This window comes from Lissotriton helveticus, chromosome 5_1, assembly GCF_964261635.1.
Source record: "Lissotriton helveticus chromosome 5_1, aLisHel1.1, whole genome shotgun sequence".
Lineage (NCBI taxonomy): Eukaryota > Metazoa > Chordata > Amphibia > Caudata > Salamandridae > Lissotriton > Lissotriton helveticus.
The window spans coordinates 2,051,237,336-2,051,250,566 of NC_136065.1; the positions used below are offsets into that span (position 1 = coordinate 2,051,237,336).

Genomic DNA, 13,231 nt, shown 5'->3' on the forward strand with positions numbered 1-13,231 from the left:
CAAAAGATTAATGAAATATCAAGTCAGAAAGATGACTGATAAGAAAAATCAGGTAGGAAAGAAAATAGAAGTGATTAGCAGTAGAACAAAAAGGGTGTTCACGCCTAACCAAAAGTACAAGTCCCCTGAGTGGACGTACACTCCAGTACGGAAATTAGTAGCAGTAGTCTGGAAGATTTAGAAGAAACCAGTGACAAAGATTAGAATTGTTTTCTTATCAGGTTGAGGTTTATATTTGGCACAAGGCTGATGAAATTGTGTTAGGTGACACAAGGTCGAAGAAATTGTGTTAGCTGGAAAAACACATTGATGTAAGACGCAAGGTACTAAGTTCTAAAAAAAAAAAAATTTTAAAGGGGAGGTGTATATAAAGTATTTTAAACATTTTTAAAATTTTGTTTTTGATTTTTAGCAAAAGGGTCTTGTGAAAAAGCTCTTGTTAAAAAAAAAAAGTGATGCCTAATACTGACAATTCAAGGTGTGCTATTTTTAGAAGATGCTGTAAAATGTCTTCTATTTGTGTAGTTCTAATAATTTTGGTTTGGTTGATTTTGGCAGTCATCTTTCCTTTTGGGATAGATAAAGAAAAATACAAAGCTAACATGACAAGTGTAGTTGAAACTAAACAAGTTAAACATGATGGCAAAACTAACAAAGTTATTGAGCACAAACCAGAGCTCCACCAAGATAGATCTGTTGGTGATTTTTCTAGCAATTCTTTTTCAAGGCTTTTGTCAGAATATGTTAGAGTTATGGATGTGAAGGACTGTTACGTCTGTGTGAAACTTCCTGCTTCTGTTTCAGAGGGGGTTACATATAACATGCTTCCCCTTACTTATGGCATTACATGTAGTGTTATAGCTAGTGTGTTCTACCAAACAGGTCGTCTGGAGTATTACTACTCAGATTATGACGAGATTTTTGCAAATCTAAAAGTTGTAAATAGCTTGAACAAAGTAAAACCTGCTAAGCAGATGAGGGAATTTTTCCTAGTGACTAGTGAACTCACACATGAGTATGCTTTTAAAAACAATTCAACATTGAAAATGAGAGCTGAAGAAAAATCTTTTCTAAATTTGGTTGAGGAGAGAAGGGCGATTTACAAAACGAATGGAATGCTGAAAGAAACCAAATCAAAGTTTTGGCAAATTGAGGATGAAAAGCTCAATGGTAGAAATGAGAACGTTGCTATTCACATAGATAAACCTGTAAGTGGAAAATTCTGCATTAGAAGAGACAAAAGTTTGTATGATAATTTCCTTGTGGGTGCAAGTCAGTGTGAGGATACTTATCGTATCATAGGGGGGTGGGGATTTAAAGGTGGCAAAGACCCAATTTTTCCTGGAATTTATTTTGTCTGTGGGAACAAAGCTTACTTTAGCCTCCCTGACCACTGGTATGGGACTTGCTACGTTGGTTTAGTTTTTCCAAAGATTTTTCATGTAGACAGAAATGCAAAAGGTTCATTCGAAATTGGCGAACACCTGAACAGGTACAGGAGGGAAAGTTTTTCAGAGATCATGCGTGACATATTTGGGGCAATAATTCCTATGGTAGGAATAACCCTGAATGCAATCAAAATCAGAAAAGTATCCACAATTGTAGATAGATTGTCCACAGACACCGCAAGTGGTTTCCAATTAGTTAACACAGAACTTGTTGCCATGAGAAGAATGGTAATGCAGAACCGTCTTGCTTTAGACATTCTGCTAGCAAAAGAGGGAGGAGTTTGTGGGATTTTACATGTCCAGCATTGCTGCACATATATCCCAGATAAGAGCCAGAATATAGAAATGTTTATCAAAAATATGACTGAGATACATTCTGAAATAGAACCTTTAGAAGATGACAATTTTTCAGAACGTTTGAGTAGAAGATTTGCAGCAATTGGAAACTGGTTTCGAGAGATTGGCAGTTCAATCATTGGCAAAATACTTTATCATGTAATAATCATAGTCATAGTGACACTTTTGTTAAAAATTAGTTGCATGATACACAAGAGAAAGAAGTATGTGAGGCAAAAGAGAAGGATTTATAAACTCAGAAAGGAACAGGAGAAGGAGATAGAATTGGAAGAGTTTCGGAAAGCACAATATGAGAGTTGTAGACAAACTGCTGAATCTAAAGTTTAGAACAACTAACAGTGTGTACGTTCAAAACATGATGTCATCAAAAGTTACATTTTTGGCTGAAAAATTTTGGGTGTTGTTTGGTGATTTTGAAATCACCAGATGAGGGAGTTGATGAAGCGCGGTTCAGAAATATAATGTGTTTAAGTCTCGCAAAGTTAAACTCCCATAATGAATAATCGTATTAATAAGTTTATGCACGAAAGTGTACTAATCAACCTAGATTAAAATACATTCACGACACACGGGACTAATTCATATGCTTTATGTTGCACTTGCAAGTATGTTGAAAAATAATAAACTAACCTTGTCTATTGTTTTTGTCACTATTTAATGCGGCTGCATAATTAATAGCATATGCTCATTTTCTGTGCTTATGTTTAGTCCTTTCTGTGGCAAAAGTTCGTGGAGGATTCTGCGGCCTATAAGAAGAAGGTTAATATAAATGCTGCTTTTTGTGCTTTGAGCTAGATAACATAAACTAATGGGTTAACATTAGTAAAGGTGGTGGGTAACAGAATAGTTTTCATTTCTCAAATTAATTAATGTTTTGTGTTTGTTTAAATATTAGTTTTCGAACGGGCCCAAAGGAAAATGGCTGGCAGTGCTGAGAGAAAATATGAAACTTGACCAGAGTGAAGCCTTCACTCGCGTGCAGGAGGAGGAACTCTCTTTTGCTGATTAAATAAAGAATAAATCAGAAGCATTTTGGTCAAGACGAATGTGTTCTTGGTGAAAGGACCAAGGACAAAAAGCCTGGAAAGCCTGCCAAGAGTAGAAATGGAACTTTGCATTCAGACAATTGTTGCTTTTCGGAGGAAGCTAGAAGGATGGTAAATCTAAGAACAATAAGGGCTTATGATGTGCCCCGGACTTGGTCAGAAATGAATGACCTAACAATGGACTGACGGGAATCAGCCAATTAAAAGCATGGATTTTGTTGAAGGAATGCAGAAATAGTAAGTTTTAGATAAAGAAAAGGTATAAAACCTGGCCTCTTGGGAGGAGGCCTGCTGGCTCGTTCCTGATTCCTGAAGGGCGTGTTGTGCTGTCGGACTTTTGGCGCACGTAAGAATATGCTGATTTAAATGATCCTTCTTTTTAGGTGTAGTGAGTATTAGTCAGGGAAATAGAATTTAAGGGAATGAAATAGCTATTTACTTTAATCCATGCAAACTGATCTGTTTTGAAATGTCAGTCTAATATGCCTTACCTTAATAAAATAATGCTTTCATTCTGCTAATAAAAGAATTCCATTTCTAAAATGCTCTTTCTTAAAAATAAATTAGATTTAGAAATGACAAGCTGGTCTTGTTTATTCTTAGTCTAGTTACCATTAGTTGATCCATTTACCTAAGTGACTTAATTAAATGGTTATCGTTAAAAATACACTGTTATGAATATGACAAACTGCAGTTATATATAAATGTGTAAATAGTTTTATAAACAGTTCTGATTAATTAGGTCACATGATTCAGACGCTCAAAAATTGTCTCGGTAGTTTATGGGCCTTGTGATTACTTTATGGTTGATGGTGAGTATCATGGTGTTGGGTAGTGTTTTTGAGACAGTTTTTCTATAGGGGCGCTGGATCAATGCCATTGTACATTTACTCCAATCGATTAAACATCCGTAGGTCAGAGCATGCCCCAACCCCGTTGCAGCTACAGTACCAATGCCGACCGCAGTCACGGATCAAAGACTGGCTGAAAGCTCTCAAAGATTATCTGCTTTAGAACAGGGTGATTCCACAGGAAGGTCGCAATTGCAAAGCCACCTCCCATTGATTTTACCATTAATGGGTAATAATTCCACTTTAAAGAATGTGAGACACTGTCAAAGGGATCCCCGGAGACTTGTGCAAGACAAAGAACAGAGCTAGAAGGGGCTCAGCTCAAATCATTAAAAAGCCAGTGATTAACTTACCCCCCAGCGTCCTGCCCTTATGTTCTGGTTCTATCCGGAGTCCATTGCGAAAGGACCAACGTGAAATGCATAATGACCTTTTGAATAAATCTTTGCACTGGTAAACCCAACACAGGAACTTCCCCTTCAAGTTGAGAAGCGATATTTTGCGGGCAAGAAGAGAATATTGAGTTGGATTGGCTCTGGGCCCGCGGACCAACAAGGTGACTGTGTAATAAATAGTTTTAAATGACTTTCCCTGGTTAAGCAACTGCTTTTTGGGCAAGAAGAGAGTCACCTGATTACTAGCAATATTTTACCACTCCCCTAGGGTTACCTTTACAAACCAGGTTTGCTTATACCCAAGCCCTCCAATGGTTCAGCTGTTCCTTCCACCGTATTGCCACCTTCATCCATTGCCATTCCGGTTCATAACCGATTTGAAGCTTTGGCAGATGGTGAATGACCAGGTGACCGGGAGATAGACCATTGCGCCTCCCCAGCTGCCACAGCCATTAATGCTGCTACTATATGTACCTCCTGCTACCTCCCTCAAATTGGTATCTTGGAACATTGCAGGAATACCTTCTAAACTTCTAACACTGGGGTGGTATAATTGTATTGATTTATAAGATATATGTTTGTTCCAGGAGACATGGTCTACTACCCCCCTTTACCGGCAGGGGTTTGCATCTTATAAAGAGGTGCCCATCTCCTCAGTCAGAGGTAGGCCCTCCAGGGGAGTAACAATTTATGTTAAAACTGCATTGTGTGCTGTCATTAAAGAAGTTGAACTGGGCTCACCGGACATTCTTGGTATTAGTCTTGCATTGCCTGGTTGTATTCCTTGTCATGTCTATGTAGGCCCATGGGTGGGAGACCCGAGTCGGATACGATTACCTTGCTAATTGCACATTTACATGCACTCCCAAATGAGATAATGAAAATTGTAGCAAGTGACCTCAACTGCTAGTTTGAGCCCCTAGATGCTCATTTTAGGCTTCACTCTAAAGAGGAAGATCAGGCTTGGTCTACACCTCAATTGTTAGCTTTACCAGTGGTTACATTGTCTTCTTCGGCACTCCAACGAAATGTGTTTGAGCTAAGCCAGGGCCTTAAAGCTTGTAATGGTAAGTCTATTTTAGATAGGGAGGGAAATCATACATTCAGTCGCCTGCAGGGGACGAGCCTTTTGAATTATATCCTATTGGGCGTTAGGCTATGGGCTGCTTTAGTAGACATGACTGTGATCCCTCGCATTGATAAAGACCACAATCTCTTATCTTTAGAGCTGAAGATGATAATGCCAACGGCATGTACTAATCCCAATGGACCCATTTATGATAGATTGGTTTTGTCATTGAACAGCCGTAGGGTGCGTTGGAATACAATTTTAACATCAGAAGACGCCATTTGTAATATTTACCGATGTTTTTCTAGGGGCATTGACGATCTCTTGGTACTATTAGACCAGTCCCAGCCAGAGCTGAAAAAAGGGGCAAATCTTACAAACGTTTGGTAAATTATGTGAATCTTTCTATGTAGAATCTTGCCATTTGAACAGGAGGCTCAACCCTCCTCCCCACCCCCCACCCCCACCGGGCACAATCTGTGGTGCAAACTTACAAGAATAGCGCTGACAGTGGCCCTAATAGAGCAGGACCATTCTATGAACAGGGAGGCTTGATTAATCTATAAAGGCTGCATAAGAGAGGCCAAGAGAGAATGGGAACAGATAAAGTGGACCACTCTGTTGGCTGCGGCAAGAAGGAGGGACTCGCACTCCTTTTGGAGCAATATCGCTACTGGATCAGTGGATGGTAATCCCTCAACTGAAAATCATATACCCATGGGAACCTGGGTTGCACATTTTGCAAACCTGTATTCCCTTCAAGATTCTAGCTAGCAATCTGTTGCTGAATCCCTTACTTCCTGCAGTAGTATCATGCTAGTGACTAGCACTGATTTCGCACCATGCGCCATTATAGGCGATTCCCCGGAATGCCTAGTTGTCACAGGCAAAGAAATCATTGTGGCATTAATAAAATTGTTCCCTAGAAAGCTCCAGGTTTGGACAGGGTCCCTGGAGATCTTTTTCTTGGCAAACCTGACGTGTACTGGGGCCTACTTTTCCCTGGTCTTCAAAGCCATAAGCGAGGAGCTCCCATACCTCCAACATGGCTTGATGCTGAGATAGTTCCCATTTTTTAGAAGGGAGCCCTCAATAGTCCAGTTAATTATAGGCTTATTAATCAAAATTAATTTCACCCAAAAACGTTTTGCAAGGGTCCTTTTGAATAGGCTTCTAGAGTGGATGTCCGAGTCCCAGATCCTTACATCCTTGCAGGCAGGATTTAGAGAATGGATCAACATGTTGGGCCAGGTGCTCTGCTTTATTAAATTTGTTTTTATTGCTGCGAGGCCTGCTTTACATAGCATTTGTAGATCTTAGATCTGATTTTTGATTTAGTTCTCCACCTCAAGCTTTGGCAGGTCCTGGAAGAACTGGGGGTACTGCAATACCTGTTGAATATGATTAAGTGCCTACATGATAATAACTTTGCCCCAGCGAAATGTGGTTTGATAGGTGGATTGACTGGCCTTTTCCTGTCCAACGGAGGATGAGGCAGGGCGGTGTGCCTGTTTTCCCCATTATATATATATGAACTAGCAACTTTTGTGGACTTCCGCAGTTCAGATGACCTGTACTTTGTCAACATCAGGACACCAGCCCTGATGTTTGCAGATGATACGTTGCTTATCTCAATGTCCCCCATGGGCCTACAGAAGATTTGGGACAGATTCGATATTTTCTGTACCAATAGAGGCTTAGACATATTTATCACCAATACGAAATTTATGGTACTCAGGGGCATATTATCAAGGGGGGCGATAGGCACTTTTCGCCGGTTTAGCGGCAAAAATTCTATCGCCCTATTATCAAGCTGTCGCTAACAGCAGTTAGCGACAGCTTGAAGGCGATAGCGAGCGGTTTGGGGCCCGCTTTGCATGTCAGCGATATTTATCGCTAATGACATGCAAAGTGGGCGTACCCAACCCGTTAGCGACTGAAAGCAGTCGATAACGTCGCTATCGCCTATTCACAAGGCAGGCGTGAGCTATATCTGCCTGTGACAGGGGAGGCCCCTTTGAAGTGCATCGAGTCTAGGCACAGCCCACAGGCCATTTATTTTATTTATTTATTTTTAGAGATTTATTAAGCCCCCAATTACCTGTGGGTGTCTCGGCGCTAAGGATCATGCTAGCAGAAAGAAGAGTGACTATTGATTGAAGAGCCAAGTTTTTATCTGCTTCCGAAATGTAAATAGGGATGTGATCGTCTTTTAATTTGGGGGAAAAGGCTGTTCCAGAGTTTGATGGTTGTAACTATGAAAGACCTATCACCCTGTGCCGGAATGTAGGGACATAATGATTGTTTTAGAAATGCAGGTCCAGAGGCATGGATTGATTTAAAAGCAATACATAAAGCTTTGAATGTTGCTCTGTTTCTTACAGGTAACCAGTGGAGCTGTCTGATGACGTTGGAAATCGGTTTAAATTTGGGGGTCCCTGTAAGCAGTCTAGCGGCTCCGTTTTGCACCAGCTGCAACATATTCAGGACTCTTTCCTGAGCATTAATAAAGAGCCCGTTGCAATAGTCGATACCTGACATAACCAGTGTGCTAACAAGAGTCTTGGCAGCATCAATAGGAAGATAGGGGAGGAGTTTCTTGATCATTCTTATGATGAAAAACGAAGAAGAAACCACCGCATTTGCATGATGCATGAATGACAGTTTATTGTCAAAAATGACCCCCAGGTCATCATGTCATGGGAAGAACAACAACTCCCCACGCCCAAGGGCAATTGTCCATGTCCTGGGAGTAGTTCACGCCTTACCCCAGGGGAGCCATAAAGCTGTCAGGTTACAGTTGACCACTTACACAAAGGTCTCCAGTGGCTTTAGAAATGCAAAAGGTAACCTTTCTTAAGTACCTTTTCTGTAATAAATATACATTATTCGACTTTACTATTGATTAGGATTTTATTTAACTATTAAAAAGATTCCTTGAAATATTTATCTAGGTATTACCAATCCAGAATTAGTATTATAAGGTGTAATAATGTAATCCAGCGTTTCCCAATGGAAGTATCCACCCTTGCTGTAGTGAAACTAGCTTTTTTTATGCTTTTTCGCTGTAAGGACACGTGAAATATTAAGCTTCTATATGTCCTGCTTTAAATACCAAGCACCCTACACAATGGACAACTGGGTCTACCATAGGGATGACTTATTAACATATAAAAGAAAGATTTGGGCCTGTCAAACGGGTGATGGCACCCCCTGTGAAGAGGAGGAGGGGCCCCGGACCCCATCTCCGGGCCCCGTAGAGAAGGAGGAGGTCGGGGGAGTGCCGTCGCACTCTCCCGAGGTCTCACCGGACCAGCAGAAGAAGAGGCGTCTGCTCGCTGGAGCGGGCAGACCAGAATTGCCAAGCCGGCTCCCGCGGCAGCACGCGGGGTGCCAGCGGAGGCAGATGGGGGTGGGCTCCCCTGGCTGCCCTCCAACCTGGAGAGCCTACGGGAGTCCCGGGTGGGACCGGGACCCATATACACGCGAAGGGGCCTAGTGGGACCGCCCCCGAAAATGGGCATGAGCTGCCGGGGTTGGGCTCCCCGCGCCGTAGCACTTACCTGTGGGGTCCGGGTGGAACCGGACTCTCCAACGAAGTCCCCAGTGGCCGAAGGCCCACATCGCGGTTCTCCCCGGAGCAGCGGGAGACCCGCTGTTAAAAAATGCAAGAAGTCCATAATGCCTTGCAGGCCAGGACCAGCCAGCACGGCAACCAGCGTTTTTCTCTGCTTGTGGTGGCCCTAGGAGAACGGGGTCACCAACACATGGGTGCAGGGGGAGCTGCTTGAGAAGCGCAGTCTCCCCCAGCACGAAAATGGAAGTCCCTCCCTAAGTCTCAGGGGGACTTGAAAAGAATAACCCAAGGGCTCAGCTAGAATTTCATCATCTTCTGGGCTGGACTTTTTGTTCTACAGCTGGGGGTGTACTGAGAAGTGCATTAAGTAGTGAAGGGCTGAGTTGGGGATGTCTGGAGGAGGGCATCCTCAGGAGGAGAAGAGGTGTAATTGCACCAGAAATGCATTTACTAACTGTTATTTTTTTAGAGGGACTGAAGTTCACGTGTGTAATGTGAAGTGCCGTGTAAGGTGATGTCATAAGCAAAGTGGGGTTATGTTGCCAGACATTCCTGCTAGCGTGTTTGACTTTAATGCTTAATTCTGTGATTTCATCTGTAAAGCCTTTAGGGGTTGTAATTGCAGCGCATTCTAACGTCCAACAAATGTGATGAGTACTATCATTCCAAAGTGATGCTTTAACATGTATTCTTGCTGCTGCGCTTAGGTGAAGAACCCAGACTGTAAGCCGGTAAGATGTAGAGATGTATACTTCATGGTCAGTAGGAAATGCTCAGTCAGGGTTTTGTTTAACCAAGGCAGGGTTACCTATTTTAAATGCTTGTTGAGGTAATGAGGTGGGTCGCCTCTGGGATGGTGCTAGTGCGCAGGGCCCTCGCTCCAGGTTAAGTTCAGCTAACTGCATTGGGGGCAGGATGATGTGCATACATGGGAGTGGTGGTACTAGACACCACCCCCCTGTGGGAGGGGTGGGGTTGTTATGCAATGTCACAAAGTAATTCCAACAGCTTATGTATATTTGTAAATTGGTGCATAGTATTGAGTAGTGTGTGTGTTTAATAAATGTACTCTTACTTTTATAAAGCAAAGTATAGACTGGACAATCAGTTATTGAGTGTTATTGCTGCACACCTGTAATGGCGATTACTAGCCCAAACCACCTCCCTTGAATAAGCCTCAGACTGCTCTGCAACGCTACCCTCTGAGAGTCAGGCGCTACAATTGGGTGTTTGGTTCCCAGTGAAGGACAAATGTAGTCATGTTATTTGTGCAGGCCTCACAGATGCTGCCTTGTCTTCCAACAATACTCTACAAGGATCAACGGTAGCGATAGAGAAACAATTTCCTATTTTGAAGAGCTGCCTTCTTCCCAGAGATATGATCTGAAGCATCCGGCTGCTGTTCCTGCAATACCTATTATGTTTTGAAGATTGTGAGTAGGGTATGGTTATCAATAGTACCAGAGGTCATCAATAGGTTGGGAAAAACCAGGAATTGGGAATTTCCTTCATCGAAGACACTGATGAGTCTGTACACCAGGTATAAAGAATTTGTATTTATTATCCAAATAAGTATAAATACTGCAGCTGACATGAAGGGGTGCTCATTAATCTATTACATCCCAAAACATCACAGTACCTGAAACAGTCAGTAGAAATAGTATGAAAACTAGAGACACAGAATTCCATCTGCAATTTTTAGGATGGAGTGCTGTTACGCGCATGGAACCCACATTGGAAATCGCCCAGAACATGTTGCATGTTACTACATCGATAGTCGCATCATTGGGAGTCACTATATCGCAGCCAAAAATTCTAAAAGGGCTACATCAAGAATACCATTACATTGAAACAGTTATTGTTTCTATTAATAACTTTTAAATGACATTCATAATATTTTTAAGGTTATATTTACTAATAATAGTTTTTACTTGGGGCATGGCCACGGAAGGCGACCAAGATGGCGGCTTTTGCCTGAAGCTCCGCCGGCCGGGCTCCACAAACGCTACCTTTCTTGATGTAGGGGCGAACAAAGAACAGCAGACGGCCTCCATTTGGCCCGGGAGGACAGGCTGAACAACCCGATGCCTGGGCCGGACCTTCGTTGGTATCGAGCGCGGCCCGGCGGCCTACCCCGGATGTGTAGCTGCTCTGACGATTGAGGTGAGAGCGGCCTTGGTGGGGGCCCGGTGCTGACTTTGGCTCCCCCTCTCGCTCCATCCAACAGGCTCTCCTCCCCTGTCCCCCCCGCAGTGGTCACCTGCTGGGTCCCGTAATTTGCAGAGCGCTTGCGGGGAGGCCCCATGGTCGATATCGGGCAAGCCTGCTCCCCCTCCCCCTGCCCCTCCCGGACACTAGATACTCGCTGGGGAGAGCGGTTTGACATGAGGGAGAGGTGCAGGATCATGCACGAGGCGCTGTGAATCCACCCCCGGCTGTGTGACACTGCGGGGCTCCATCTGCTGTTTTGTGCTGGGCTCTTCCATGAATGGTGGCTGCCATGGCTGATTTCTACATCCTGGGCAATACAACTGTGCCATCGAGTGTAGGCCTGGTCACTGCAGCATGCTACCATTTCCTGACCCACTCCGCATTGGACTGTTGACTCTCACAGCATTGATTGGACAGTCCGCGCTCTCCTCTGTGCTCTTCTTTGGGTGATTAACCTGGCATGCGCTGCCGCGTCCCCGCCTTCTGTGAGGCCTGTCTGTGCCCCATCCTTGGATCAGTACTGCCACTGGTTCCCTGCTACACCGGCCGCCACTTGGAGGTTACATTGCGTGGCTCTGCTGCTAAGGTGTTCCCACACTGCGTCCCCGCACAGCTTTGGCACTACTGAGTGGCGTTATTTGATTGGCTCTGACTGTCCCCTTGCTCTGCCTGAGGTATGGGGAGAAAGGACCAGAAACAACGCACCTTGCAATTTGATAAGAACCCGGCCTCACCTCAGACGACCCTCCCAACATGGCAGATGGGCCTCTGGGCTCGGACGACACGGATGGCGCTGTCTCCCTCACTACGGCTATGCTAACAGAAATGAGAGCTGGGTTCAGGGCGCTGGACGGCAGATTCGATGCGCTGGATAGGAAATTGGCTGACATAGGTGCAAAGGTCCAGGCACATGACCGGAGGCTGGATGAGGTGGAGGCGAGGGTCTCGGACATCGAGGACGGAGCTTCATCCTCGCAGAAGCAGCTAGAAAGGATGGAGAGGATCCTTAAAGATGTGGCTATTAAGAACGAAGATTTGGAGGCTCGCAGTCGCCGAACTATCATCCGAATTTTTGGCTTGCCGGAGACTGCCGCCACCGGGCGCATGGACACCTTTGTGGAGCAACTACTGACCGAGTTGTTTGGTAAGGAAGCATTTACGCAGGGATTCGTAGTGGAACACGCTAATAAGTCGCTGGGCCTTCGCCCTCGACTGGGTCTTCTGCCGCGACCCATCATCGCCAGACTCATGAATTTTAGAGACAGAGATGCGGCCCTTTGAGCTGCTAGGGACTGAGGGGAAATCCAATGGCAGGGATGTCAGTTATCTTTTTTCCCGACTTCACCATCATGGTCCAGGACGCGAGACGCAAGTTTCATGGAGTCATGGCCACCCTGAAAACCCTGGGCCTTAGGTACGGCATGCTTTACCCGGCGAGGTTAAAAGTAGATGTGGACGGCAGATTCCGCATATTCGAGACGTAAAAGGAGGCGCAGGAGTTCTGTCAGGGGTACAAGGAAAAACACTCTGGGGCGGCTGCCAACCAGTGGAACTCTTCTCTAATCCCGGGACCGGTTGATTTGACATTACTTTGATTTTCGGGTACTGCTGTGTTTGTTACTTGAATGCATTTATATCCTGTTTGATATATCATATGTCGTATTGCCCGGCCGGCGTGGCGTTGCCGCGCCTCATGGTGAATACCAAAGGTCTTTCGCTTCACATGCTAAGTTTGCGGTGTGTATATTTCTATCCTACATTGAGGTGGTTGATTTCATTGCACTGTCATTTGGCAAGGGGAGTTGGGGTATGCCTCGCAGAGGTTTGTAGGAGGCTGGGTGGTGGGTGGTGGGGGGAATATTTGCTTGGTTTCCATGTTATTGTTGTGGTCATTGCACAGGTTACTGGTATACGGCAGGACGTTGATATGCATTGCGGTGTGTTGGAGGTGAATGTTTCCAAATGGTACAGCTAGGCCACCTGCCTGGTCCTTCCGGGCTTTCTTTGATTTCATGGAATGTTAGAGGTTTGAATAACACTAGAAAACGAAGGCAAGTCCTTAATTATATCGCTAGACATAACGTTCATGCAGGAGACTCATCTGTCTAACTCCAATCGCACGCCTATCGCAGCAAACTGGGGTTCCCATAGATTCTTTTCCAACTACAGCACATATGCGAGGGGGGTTTCCATATTCATACACAGAAGAATTCCCTTCTGCTTACACAAGACGTTAGCGGATGAAGAGGGCCGAATCCTGATAGTTACTGGTTCATT

The 13,231-nt window shown here is 44.3% G+C and overlaps 1 protein-coding gene across 1 annotated transcript in view; it reads right to left on the reverse strand.

The window, feature by feature from the left end:
- The window catches only part of C2 (complement C2), a 658,041-nt gene that overhangs the window by 525,152 nt on the left and 119,658 nt on the right, over nucleotides 1–13,231 (reverse strand). The gene's annotated exons all lie outside the window — the stretch shown is intronic.